This window comes from Linepithema humile, chromosome 5, assembly GCF_040581485.1.
Source record: "Linepithema humile isolate Giens D197 chromosome 5, Lhum_UNIL_v1.0, whole genome shotgun sequence".
NCBI classification, from domain to species: Eukaryota; Metazoa; Arthropoda; class Insecta; order Hymenoptera; family Formicidae; genus Linepithema; species Linepithema humile.
This window is the reverse complement of record NC_090132.1, coordinates 10,386,585-10,400,830: the sequence shown is the minus strand read 5'-3', so window position 1 is coordinate 10,400,830 and position 14,246 is coordinate 10,386,585. Positions and strand designations below refer to the sequence as shown.

At 42.7% G+C, this 14,246-nt stretch overlaps 1 protein-coding gene across 9 annotated transcripts in view; it reads left to right on the top strand.

The window, feature by feature from the left end:
* Nucleotides 1-183: 183 nt before the first annotated feature.
* Nucleotides 184-14,246, top strand: part of beta-Spec (spectrin beta chain) — a 32,230-nt gene continuing 18,167 nt past the window's right edge. For 8 of the 9 annotated variants that reach the window (XR_010890156.1, XM_067354769.1, XM_067354767.1 and 5 more), the window contains exon 1: nucleotides 184-343. The gene's annotated coding sequence lies outside the window, so the exon portion shown is untranslated. Of the gene's footprint in view, nucleotides 344-398; nucleotides 554-14,246 lie in introns of those variants that run through there. The other variant, XM_067354763.1, reaches the window with a different exon arrangement.

Sequence of the window (14,246 nt, the reverse complement as noted above, 5' to 3'; positions counted from 1 at the left end):
TTGCAAATCTCTGAAGTATACATTCGCCATGTTGCTGCATTTTTTATTTTTATCGCAGGCTTTGAAGCGAAATCGGTCGCGCGGGCATTTCTCGTTTTCGTTTCTTCCAATTTTTTCGTGGCGGCGTGCGCGACGCGACGAAGCGCCGCGTTTCACGTAAAGGGACTAGTTGCCGCGGCGTAGGTTGCCGTCGTGCGTGGTCAGTTGGTTGCGCGCCGGTCGAGTGTGTGGACGGGTGGATCGTTGTTGGATCGTTATTTGGTGGTATTTTTTTTGGTGCACCGGGCGAGACTTTTATGCGAGTTGCGGGACAGGACGGTGCCGCGGGTGTCCTTACGCGAGGGTAAGTACCCACTGTGTACACATTCCCAGTCGGAAAACGCGAACGGCACGGAGAGACAGCGCGGCTTCGGGTTGCCGCCGCCACCGCCGCAGTGACGGGTGGATATTGTAGATAAAAATGGCGTGCGGCCGCCTCGACTCTTCTCCCTAGCACTGTACAGTGAAATCGAACACGTCGCGCTGGAATTCCCGATATCGGTGTATCGCGAAGGTGAGTCGTATCGTCGATAATTCGTTCGCTCGGGATCGCGGCGTCGCCGTCGTCGATGACGACGATGACGACGACGACGAATCCGCAGAGCCCCGCCGGCATCGATTGCCGCCGCCGTCGCGGCCGCTATCACCGCCGCTGGCGAACGTGTCCCACTGTACGCGATCGAATCGCATCGGCTATGAGCGCGGGGGTGTAATTTTCGTGTCGCGCTGCCATCACCGCCGCCGCCGCCGCCGACGCCGCACGCAAACGTACACGTCCGTCGGCTTTCGTCCTCGCGCGATATCCCGCGCGAGGCGTCGTCGATCGCCCACTCCTGCGATCACATTTCGACTCGTATCTCTATCGGCGACTCGCCCGTCGAACGTACGTGTTCGGCCGACTTTAATTTCCGCTACGGCGTCGGCCTTTTTACCCCCGCATTCACCCCCCGTCGCCTACTCCGCTCGTCCAGCGGCGTTCTGTTCACCTGTCAAGACGATCTATCTGCCGGTGACCCAATTTCCCGGCGCTTCCATTGAACGCGGAGAGCGCCGAGCGGCGAATCGAACGCGACTCGCCGCCGCTCGTAAAACGCCGTCGTATCGGCGAGATTAATGCGGCGGAAACGCGGCTCTGCGTTTTCTGCAGTTGTAAACTTGGTGTCGCGGATGTGAATACTCGCGAGCGAGATGCCCGAGCGCGACGGTGAGCTCCTCGCGCTAACGGCGATCATGCACGCGTGTTGGTTTAATTTTAAATTGATGTCAATGGGCGTGGAAGGGCGAATAAAGCGATCTCGCGCGCTTCGATCGAGATAAACTCGTCCTTGTACCTGCTTGCAACTCCGCCGTGGCGTGTAGCAAGTGCTCCAAAAATTGCAGGACGGAGATTAGATTTATCGAGCGGACTGCAGAGCGGGCGAAAAGTTGTGAATCAAACGTAATCATCTTTGCACGTCCTTTATTGCGAAAGTTTCGGGGCTCCCATCGATCTGACTTCGCGACTTTTATTTCTAGATAAGCTATTATGTAAGAATTATCGTTCAAGGACCATTATCGCGCACGTAGTCGTGCGGACGAATCTCGATTTATTGAATTGAACGTGTCCGCGGCTTCATCGCCGAGGAGTAGAAACTAAATCGGCCGCTGAATTAACAATTTCTCGTCAGCTTAATTTACATTTCACTATATTTTTTGCACGAAAAACGGTCTCATATACGCAAGCAGCTTTAAGTTGTTCAATGAACAATATTTTTTACGTAAGCTTCAAATCTTTTCATCAGCATTTGAGTTATTTTTTCATCGCCGAGGAGTAGAAGCTAAATCGGCCGCTGAATTAACAATTTCTCGTCAGCTTAATTTACATTTCACTATATTTTTTGCACGAAAAACGTTCTCATATACGCAAGCAGCTTTAAGTTGTTCAATGAACAATATTTTTTACGTAAGCTCCAAATCTTTTCATCGGCATTTGAGTTATTTTTTCCGATGACACTTTCAAAGCTTCTCTCGCTGTACTTCGAGCGTCATGTGTTCAATGCTGTAACTGTGCCACGTAACTATTTAACTCTTATCTGGCTCGGAATAAAGGGCGAAACTTGACTTCCTGTCCCCGCGACACGGATGGACCGTGAATGAAATTGCGGCGATGCGTCGCGCGCGAGACGCATCGAAGCGGCGAAGTCTCCTCGATTTATACGGTCACTTCCGCGTCCCATCTGTACGCGCACAGCTTCTGCGAGTGCCGCATCGACGGAAGTGAATGCGTGCGTTGCGTGCACGCGATCGTACGTGCGCTCGCACGAGAGGGAAGAAGCCGTATCGTTTACGCGGCACGCGCTATTTCGGGAGGACACGCAACGACGTTAACGCTGTTTCAGGGGAAAGCGAGTTAACTCTCGGCGAGGCAAGTGGAGAAACAGGATTTTCGCCAAGTTTACACAGCGAAGCGTACGCTATCTTCTCTTAATTTATTCCCGTGTTCGCGCATACGGAGAGCGTTTTGAGGAACGACCTACTTCAGCAGTTTGACGAGCCGGCGCGCTTAATCGCTTTTGTATCGGTTCGCACATTGGCAGAGCCGCTCGCGGTAGCGATTGGGTTTCGTCACGACACCGAATCTAGGAGCTGAGTCACGCTGTATCGCACGAAATCGAGCGGCTGAATGTCGCGAAGTGTTAAGGTCGGCGGGTTTGGCCGCATCGTCGAGCGGACACACTCGCTCGAAGTGCAGTTTCACGACCGTGCGAAGCGAATGCGAGGGGAATAACCCCGGAAAATAGCACTTCCGGTCGTCCGTGTGAAGCGCGATAATAGCGCGCGATAAGTTTTTGGAAAGTATATTTTTCGCGACCGGACGAACAGCTGCGATTGCGGTGCTTCCTCGTTAATCATCGATACAATCCGTTACTGACCTCTGACACATATTTTAAGTACGTGTCACGCCCTCGATCGCAAGTCACTTGATCAATTCAGGCGGGCGTAGTGTTTACAGTTACGTCATAGCGTACGCCAGCAGTGAACCATACGCGTCTCTGGAATATATTAATAAATTAATGACGGAACTGATCGCTCCTGTTTCGCATCGAAGACTCAATACGGCAGCGACTCCGGTCTGCAACTTTTCACGATTTGAATAACATTCTGATTGCAGCCTTCAATGGAAATCAATCAATGCTTAAAATTCATATTTTCTAAGAATAGACTTTTTTTTTTAGACATTCGAGCTTGGATAAGTTTGACGTGCTCTTAAAAATTGAGAATTGATTTCTTTGTATACGATTAATACAGTTCTAAATGTAGCTCCGATATTTTAACGTCATAGTAAAGCGATATTGCGAGGCTTTTAACGATTTTTCAAAGGTACTGCAAGTCGCGTCGCGTGCTTTTAATGAGTCACAATTGGACAATCTTTTGATTGTTCAAGATTAGTTTCGGTATCATGAAGTAATTGAATAACAGGACGATTGTTAAGTGCCACGATATCTCCTTTCGCCGCGAGGGAAATACTGTTTCGTAACGCGGTATTTAACTTTTGTACTTTGTTGATAAAAAAACACAACTTGGTCGTTTAACGGCCGCACTATGCACATGAGAAAACTCAAAGTCGAACTCGAACTTGGTCAATTATTCAACAGCGCACCGACAAAGTCGGAGCATCAAAGTTACAACTAGCGAACGACAATAGTAAGATTGCAAATTACACGCTTGTGGACTACAATATATTTGTGCGGTTACCTTCAGCGGTTACCTTCGTAGGTACAGTTATTATCTGGCTGAGATACAATCGACGGAGCGTGTGAGCCCCGAGATATAATATTACATCTGTTTACGCTTGAGCGAAAGTCCAGATTTTACTTTGTCGTGACACTTGAAGTCGCTTACGTCGACCGAGCAGCGTGTAATTCGAGAAAATTTCTTCTTTTTTTAACCTTTCTTTTTTTGTTCATTTATTCTGTCGAAAGATATTAATGATCTTAATTATTCAGACGATGCAGCGTGATTGGAATTTAATTTTTCACTTCAAAAGAGGACTATATCGAAACGTTTTTTATTGTAAAAGCAAAATCTTTGCGATGCCAAACTGCTGTATGAAAAATTCCATTTAAAAATCAGGTTTTCCAAAAGAAGAAAAAAAATTCCAGCTTGTGTAAACTCAGTTCAATACTTTTTAAATTGATATCTTAAGATAAAATTGCGGTCTTTTTTTTTTTTTCTTCGATGTTCTCGCACGTAAGTTGTGCACATATCAGTGTCAGATATTTTTGTTTGAACTACTAATCGGAACGCTAGGATCTTATCTTTCCGAACATCGGAGTCGCTTACAAAATATACGGACTTCGAATTACAATTGATTTCTTCGCGAATTTACTTTAGCGGATGCATTTATGTAAGCAACAATTATGCAGCGAATCAGTCTAATAATCTCGTTAGATTAGATATACAGCGCATATTAGATAATTAGTGGTAAAAATACAATGAGCTTGGGAGAAAGGCTGAAACTCGCAATTCAATATCGTATACAGAAAGCTTAAATAGAAAACGTCACGCACACACGGGAAATCGAACTCGACAAACGCGTTCCCGAGGCGAGTATAGCATTATAGAAACTTGCAGGGCACGAAGACAGGTACAAACATTATATTTAGCCGAAGTTCCGCGAAGTACGTTGCATTCTCGCGCGCGGGCGGTTCTTCTTCCCGAATAAGATCAAGTAATTCAATCAGGAGTGATGCATAGCGCATGACACTGCTAATTAGGCGGTTTATTTACTCCTGTGATATCACCTCTCGCGAGTACGGCGAGGCGTTAGGAAATAGAAGTTAGCTCAGGGTCCAAATATTTGCAGTGCAACTGTGCGGGACACGAATGAAAAAGATCAAGGCTACGCGATACGTTAATATTCATTCCCGACTGTTGCGAGGTCAAATCTGATCCCAACGTAGATATTTGATACCCCTTCGAGCCCTTGTGTGTGTGTGCGCGTTGAATATTATATGCTTGATAAAATTAAACCACCGCAAAAGTTCCGCATGGCGCTAGTCTCAATACGTAGCGCATTGTACCTTAAAGAGAGAATTTTTTTTATACTTTGCCGATTATTTTAAACGCGACAATTTATAGAATTTATCTAGTTTGGAAAGATATCGAAATAAGATGTCAGAAAGCAGGTGGAACTCACTATTAACTCATTATTGATTTTAATTAATTATTAATAAAATTTGATTTTCCATTAATAAAACGATATCAGAACGTAGAAGAAAACTGCACAATATAACGCCACGTGAATGAAAACAATGAAAATATAGCCACGGTACGTCGCGATAGCGAACGCAATTTTTTACGGCGATCAATGCTTTTTTTTTTTTTTTTTTTGTTTACATTATACGATCGATTCTGCGAGGCGTAACCCCGCTTTCGTGGAAAACTATCGAACGCGGATAATCTAATCTCTCTCGCTTTACTTTCAGAGCGGAAAATGCCTCGGCGGGGCTTCAAGAGCGCGGAGATCGCGTTTATATAGGTGCGATGTACCTAGATAATTACGCTTTCCATCGTGTACACGCGTGCGTGCGTGTGCTCGTACCATTCTTTTTATAGACAAGGGAGAAAGAGGCGGTATGTCGTGCCGCACCGCTGCTCCGTCGACTCGATACCTGTCTTTCGTATCGATTTGTTAATAAGCCGCGCGCTTCCGTCCACGAAACTAGTTTGATGCGACCCAGACGTTGCCGCATTCAGATTACGCGCCGATTAGGCGCAGCCTCGTTCGGCGAGATAAGGTTTTACATGCAGAGCGCGAATTGTAAAACATTGAAAACCTTGTGAGAGGATTTAATGGGAGCGGCAAATTAGCTTTAACATATTGTGTTTTGTGTAATTTAGGGAATATTGCAAATAGGATTATAAAGTGTGATACATTTTGATTATTTATTTGCACGCTTGAAGCTTAATGGAAAGAACACTTTTCTCGAAAACAAATGTTCGATATTAACATTCTTTTATAAGGATTTTTATGAATCGCGCTGTGATTTACTGTGAAGATTTATACTGTGTGATACAAAGTGCCTCGTAATTATCTAGCGACTTTAAATATAGATTTTTTAGATTTTAAATAACAATTCTTATTAAAGAATGTTGCATTATCTTTAATAATTTTCTTTTACAAGAATAGAGTTTTTTTTTTTTTTTCATATATTAAACGCGTTTCTCAAGCATGTGAGACTGAATTAGAATAAAAACGTCCTATTTATCATAATATAGGCACAATTCTGTTGTTGTAATAAGATTGATTATTATTTTGACAGTGCAAATTTAAATAATTAAAAATTAGAAGGCACGCATGAAGCACCATCGATTGATTGTGTGCGAAAATCATTGTCGACGTATTGTAAAATATCAAGCTAACTGTATTTCTCTATTTTTCTCCAACTATCGTGTTCCATTCCTCGAGATTATGCAATCGCGCGCGTCAGGCGTTTTACAGTTTCGATTGTCTAGTAATAACTGGAGACATCGATCAAAGTACCGTTGCGACGATTTTTTGCGATTCGACGTATTCGTGCATGTCAGAAGAAGAGATCGAGAGATAAATTGCAGATTGCGCCAGAGATTTTGCCATTGGAATATTTAATGTAATAACGTTAATATCTAAATAATATATTGCGCAACGCATGAAAACTTGTAGTAGTAAAATTTTACGTACCGATAGAATTCACTTTCGGAACTTAAAGCGACATTCTGTTCGTATACTAAAATGTTTCGACCAAGTCGCTCGACAGGCAGATTAACGCAAATGCGGACGTGACGTAGCTGCGTGCACAGTAACAACTACCGGCTCTCTGTCTAGAAATAGGGACTTCCATCGAGCGTATCTTCGTGCAATGTTAGTCACATGTCACTTCCGTGCGATTCAATTAACAATGTCTATTTATTGCGCGCACGCAAACGCGTGTGTCAGAAATCGCGAATTTTTTGAGAGCAGCATTTTTCGAAAAAAAATTTACTTACAGCGCGAATCGCGAAATTTATTCCACAAAGAATATCAGCGCTATCAAAGTTGATCTCTTCAAGTTTCTTAATCGCTTGCATTTTAATTTGTAATTCTAATTACGTGCATCTTAGATGTGTGTGTTTTGTGGAAGCAGTTGAATGATTTCTTTAACGTAATTCATCTCTAATTGGCATGTAAAGAGCTCGGCTGCTGATTATTTAATCAATCTCACGTCGTATTGCTGTCTAATATTGTTTTTTTCTCATTCTTTTTTCACACACAATTTAAGAGTGCAAGAGATAAGATATTCTTTTACTTTAAAATGTGAAATCCTGAGACGAGATGGTCGTGCAATCGAAAAAATTGCGAAGGACTTCGGAATGAGTACGTTGCTAATTGATTCTGACAGACTTGTTTTGTTACGGCGAGCACTTTACGCTGATGACCACGCGAGCGAGTACGAAGCTTTCTCAATTATCGTTTCGAATCATTACGTTTGGAAAGACGCGAGAACGACTTCGTTCGATCGATTGGACCGAAATGATCGCGATTGTACTTGAAGGGAGAGATGATTTGCTGATCGCTCGTCGACGCGAGCGAGCGGCTGACGAACGGAACGTACGAGTTACTGAAAATTGCTGATGTCGGAAGTTGCAAGTTCCGTGCAAGCGACGGGCAGGGAATTGCGCCCGAGGCCGAAACGACATATCCACAGTTCGACCTAATTCGTTGCTCTATTTCGCGGCGGATTTCATTGGCGTCGTGAATAATTGCGCGAGCTTCCTGTCCCATCGTACGAACTTAATCGTCGCGTGAGCCTTCTTCGAATTTCAGTGAACAATTGCAAAAGTCTCAGTTTAAAAATTGAGAAAAATCAAATTATTCGCGCTTTTCTTACTATAATTTTGAAGTAAAAATATTATAGTATTATTGTGCCAAGAGCGAAAAATCGACGTGTTTCATCGACTTATTGTCAGATGCAGCGAGCTGCTGAGACGTTACATTATTTATCAGCCACTTGGCGAGAGCCATGTTGAATGCCATTGGCAGTACGTAATGTCTTTATTTAATGTTATTCATTTAATGCAACAATTGCAGGCTATTTATAATAATCTCCCTGTTACGCCATATCGAAGGTGATGTCTATTTAAATACCCGATTGCTTTGAAGCTATTTCACTCTTCTTGCCGCAAATTAATTACTTTTTTTTATTTTTACGATAATATTGATTGCAAAATGTCAGATTTTATATATATTTTTAATCAATTTATTTTTCAATTTTAAGGTATAAAGAATCGAGACATTGGTAATTATTCAGTGAAATTCGGAGAAGTTTCTACAAAAATATCACGCGATGATTAAGTTCGTACGAAACGCGAGAGAACTTCGAAATTATTCAAAAGTCAAGTCGACAAGTAAAATTAATTAAAACAGAGCGTTGCTGTGTGCTTAAATCTATTTTTTTTTTTTTTCTTTTCTTTTTTCTTTTTGGAAAAAATCCTTGAACTACATTAGAATAATTCAGCGAAAGAATTATAATTAATCGCATTACATCGCGCCAATACCAGAGGCAATCTAATTACTCGCAATTAACAATTCGTAGTGACGCGGTCGGCGATCAGCTATTCGAGAAATGCGATTTTAATCGTGAACAACTGGGTATCCGAAACCTCTCGTATCCGCGGACGCTATTTATAACACCTGAAGCAGCGATTCTTTCGTACCATAACATTAACGGGACTCTAATAAGAGCAACGGAAGCTTTATGACTCAGCTTTTCGTTCCTCGCGGCACGCGACGGAATGCCGTCGAATCGTTAGCAAAATTATTCTGGGAAAACCGCGAGCACATTTCAGATTGTCGCGCGCTGGCAGTTTTGATATTATTCCACATAATTCACGGTCAAGTGGCCGACCGTGCCGTCGAGTACCGCGATCTTTAGCGGCCGACGACGACGACGTTTCTCCCGTGTCGCGGCCAAGGAAAGAGCAAATCGGGTCATCGCAAGGGCGTTCACCCCGCGCCGTTTCTTCGGAATTTCCTTAATTTTCCCTAATTTTCCCTAATTTTCCGAACGCAGTCAGAGTCTCTCTCTCTCTTTTTTTTATTCTCACACCTTTCTAGCAATTGTAAATTTATGAATTTTTTCAACAATTATAAAATCGCATCTCTTTAATAATCATAAAATTAAATTTGTTCAGTAATTATAACAATCGTAACTTATTTTATCGTTAATTCGGAGGTAATAAAATTGATCGCTGATAGCGCAGCGAATTAGTTGCCGCGCCGGAGCCAACTATCTCCCAAAGGTCGCCGAATCAAGCATCCGCTCACGAAATTCTGTTAGCAGCGCGCGTGGGGGGGGGGGTAGTTGGCGCAGCATCCCCGCTATATACGGGGACACGCTGCGAACTGGGTCATCGTAAGGGCGTTTACCCACGCTTCACGCCTCCGTGATTTTTCCCTCGCGATAAAAGCCTGCGACGGTGGGAAGCGCGTTACCATCGGCGTACAATTGTGCGCTCTGTGTAACGGCCTCTGATTATATCTCGCGATGCATACTTTTACTGCCGCGGGGGGGGGGGGGGGACGCGAGTCCCCCCGACGAAAACAACTCGCTCCTGAAGAACTCGCGCCGAAACGTCAGAACGATCGGGCGCACCGAAAGGACTTGAAGTGACGCGGCAAGATATAAAGGTTGCATACTGCGTCGGAGCGCGATCGATTCTTTTTACCGGTTTCGAGATAATGAATAAGGATAATAAATCCTTGGGAGCGGTCCAACTCGAGAAATCAGTTTATCCAATCAGTGTGCATTGCAACTTGGAAATTCACTCGAACCTTCATCCGCAAAAGCTGAGATAGAAGCTACTTCGACTGCTCAATAAACTCAAATTAAAATGTCACAGACGCTTATTTTTTTTTCTTAAAATACTCGCTACATTTTATTATAAAGTTGACATTTATTGACACATTGAAGTCCGATCTGTACGCAACCGCAAGAGGCGAGCGCAATATTTTATCGGGGAAATATAAAATCAAGCCGCGCGTTATCGATGCGATATTTATTTGCAATAGCAATCTATATCGTGCGACATTTCTTTTGATACGATTCTAATTATTAAAAATTATTTTTTAGCGATAACAGCAGCACGCAGTCGCGATGGTTCTATGCATTCGACATTTAGACTTGTGTCATTATTATTACCGTTCATTTTTTCTAATTAAGATCTAGGGAAATTTTGCCAATCTTGTTATCTCCTTTGCGCGATAGCGGATAAATATTGAGCGATCAAATGTCCTGCAAATATCGAAAACCCACTTATGCCGCCATTCCAAGGAAAAAGTGTCGCGCAAAGGGAATCTCGCGCACAGGACGACAAGTTCTTGCGAGCGAAAGCACGCAGGGTGGACATTTCCCATATTCAGGGTGAAAGGTTAAAAACGCAGATATTACCCCTCCAACGCACACGATGCTTATGCAGGTGTTCCCTCGCCGTGGACACCGGCGCCGCGGTGACTCCGCTCGGAAAATCAATAACTCGGCGTTGTGTATGTGTACGTGCGTGTGCCACGTTCATCTTACCTTCGGCGTTGCGACGGCGGTGCGCCTGAGTCGGTTCTTTTGTGACGGAAGAAGGCTCAAACCGGGTAGAAACACGCGCGCGCGAGCGCACCGCTTTTCAAGCGCCACTTAATTTGCACGGCGCGCCGATTAGACGACAAATCGGGGCGCCGGCCGTGTGTATTCTGTTCTTTCGGCCGAACCTAAAGATAGATTTGCGACGCGGGAAGAAGTCAACGGCATTGCGCTTATCTGTTTTCGATTTCGCTAGCTACGACGAAAATATATCGCTGAGGTCGTGACATTTTATAAATATTCTTTGCAAATTGTACGACAGCGATATTTTGAGAGATGGATGATGGTGTAAATTTCACGATAGGGATTTGAAAAAATCAAGGAGTTGCGTACTTCATCGATCGCGACGATCGATTATATCATCGTAATGTGGAAAGTAAACATTTATCGCTCTGCGTAAATGGATAATTAGCACTGGACTTTTACCAGCGTCTCTGAAATATGAGTTTTGACCTTTAAACTCATCGCGATTACGGATCTAATTAGTTTTCGTGGAGATTCTCGAAAAGTAAAAAGTTGAAAACACATATCGATAATTTGCAATCTCTGTCGTTGAAAGAATGAAGAGCTTCGTATCTGCGTAATAAAATAAAGATTTCGAGGGCAGGTTAGATGTATTTAAACAACGGAATTCCGCTTTCGTGTGAGCGTCGAAGCAGCGCGAAGATACTCGGTGCACATAGAGACCGGCTGTTCTCGTCCCGATGCACAATGAGCTCCTTGTTTTCCATTTTTGCCCCGCTCATCAGCGAGCTCCTCACGACAGCACATACCCATTATATGTAATCGCAGTTGAAGCGTTTGCTGAAAAAAGGGCACGTACGATGGAAGAGCGCTGTGCTGAATCTTGTACTTTACTTTCCAATCAGCGATATTACTTCAACAGCTTGCGAAGAGAAACTTTTCACATCCGTATTATCGACACGTTTTATTGCATCATTAATTCAGTGGAGTGTTTAATGATCGCAGCGATAGATTGACCGCAGAAGAATATGTCGTTACAAGTTCCTTATTTTTCAGCAATCCAAAATTACTTTGATGAAAGCTTTTATAGCCTGTTGTTCTAAAAATCTCGTCTACGCCAACGCTTTTCTCGTTCCGTCGGCTTCTTTATGTACATTCTGCATATTCAATGCACCGTCATAATGGTGTGTGTGAAAGAAAAGAAAAGAAAGGAAAAGGAAGGGAAGGGAACGGTCAGTGCCTGCTCGGATATCGCTACGCTGAATAGAATCCATGTCTGAAAAGGGGCAAGTTTTTCATTTTAGCACATTCGCATCATTTTTATGTTACAAAATGAATGGAACTGAAACTTTCAAACATTATTGTTTGAAGTAGCGTAACGCGGTAAAGGACCCCGCACAAAACCACGGGAAATTGCATTTCGGTCAAATTTTTTGAAACTCTGGGGATCGATAGTTTATGATCCCCTGAGAAAAGTCTGTGAGTACGAAGCCCCACAAATCAAATGTTGGGCCTCCAGAATCATTGGAAGGGTCAAAAACTGCCAAAAATCGGTTTATTTTAAGTAAATGAGTTATCAACTGTACTGCTCTTACCTGCTTATCTGCGATTGTGTTCGAACATGTATGACAGTTAAAATATGTGAAAATGTATGTGTGTATAGGTGTGCGCGCGCGTGTGTGTGTGTGTATATGTGTGTGTGTGGTGTATGTATGTGCGTGCGTGAGTATTTAAATGGTAAGTTCAATTGTTTCTAAAATGTGATTAACATTTAAGTTACTCGTATCTAAGACACTTTCTAATACTTGGATAGATGGATATCTAACATTACTTAAAATAAACGGTTTGTTGGCAGTTTTTGACCCTTCCAATGATTCTGGAGGCCCAACATTTGATTTGTGGGGCTTCATACTCACAGACTTTTCCCAGGGGATCATAAGCTATCGATCCCCAGAGTTTCAAAAAATTTGACCGAAATGCAATTTTCCATGGTTTTGTGCGGGGTCCTTTACAAAATTGCTGCGATCGGAAGAAAAATATAAATTGCCTATCTAAACAGGAGTTATTTAAAACTTAGTATTTTAGGGATGGAATTTGTTATTTTAATGGTCGAATATGCGCGTGCACTTTGAGAATAAAACTTTTCTCGAAAGTTATCGTGCACTTTTGTAGATTCTTTCTGAGAAACGTGATTTGGAGCCTGCATTCTATCGCTTCTTAGGTGCAGAAGTATAGAAAGCGTCGCCAGTAAATTTGACCTTCCTCGATTATCGTGTCATTCACTTTGTGATTCATTTCACTCCGCCCACTGGATACGAAGGCATTAATCTGTACACGTTCCCACTATGTCGGCCATTAAGTATGACGGCACTCGCGTAATTGCTCTTAATTCACCGTAAGTGACTGTCCAGACATTTAAGAATGCCATTCATGCTCGCGTTGTTCGGACCTTCAACGTCGCTCGAAAGGGAGACGCGATTTCCATGCGATCGATCTGTTATTTCAAAGTGTGAAGTTCAAATGAGCTCTCGATGCTATCTGCGAGAAAATATTCTAGTTAGAAATAATATCCTTAATGCACCTTTTCTTTTAAGTAAATACACAACAAATTAATGTCGATAGCATGATTTAATACGTTTTTTTTTTTTTTAAATGTGACAATGAGTTTCAATATTGTTTGCTGATGATAAAGAATTAATAGAATTAGCGAAATAAAGGTGGAAATTGTAATCGCAGAGAGTTTTTCATTCCAGGAGATTAATGTAATCGCGGACAGTGTTTGCGTTCCGGCTACTATGAGTTATTTCTACCCAATGTCGTATTCATTATTAAGTAACCCATATTGGTTTACTGTAGTTTACCTTGAATTTGTTTGCACGCACTATGGATGTGCGCTATGCGTAACGCGCCGACGTTACCTGTGACATTCGGTCCATTGAAAAATGATGTTATTGTAACCGCTTGTGCAGCTGCAGCTGCAACCGTTCGCAGTGAACGTTATCAGTATTAATCAGTAAACATCGCCCGCGACGGACCGTCATAAATTAGACAGAGCGTTTAATTAGGCGTAGCTCTAAATTATGCCGCCCGTTTTAATATTGAATCATGTGAGCGACGATATTTCGTGTTTGTTTGTAAGTTCAGTACAAAGAACTTGTTTGATCAATTAAATAATTTATATCCGTTACGTGACGTAAGCGAATTCTTGATATTTCTTATTCAGACTATTTTATAAATAAAAAACCTATCAGCACATTGTGTCTTTTCACGAAAACTTTGTATACATTTAAATTATATGCATGAAAAATAGACTGTTTTCGATAAAAATTATTTACAATTTTAACACAAATTTAAAAAACTTAAGAAATTTTGATCTAAAAAATTCAATACTTTGTGGAAAGAGCGTGCGTTTACCTTCCCGTGTTTAGCTACCTTCGCGGGGCCCGATGCGACGCCGATGCGACGTGTGTATTTCGCGTGTGTGACATCATTCGCATGATGTAATCATGGTGAGCGAGGCGGTGCGTCTCCCACGCGGAGGCGAGCACGTAACACGTTATTAAATGGACACACATCGAGTTGGGTACACTTCATGGGCGCGTTTATAGTACA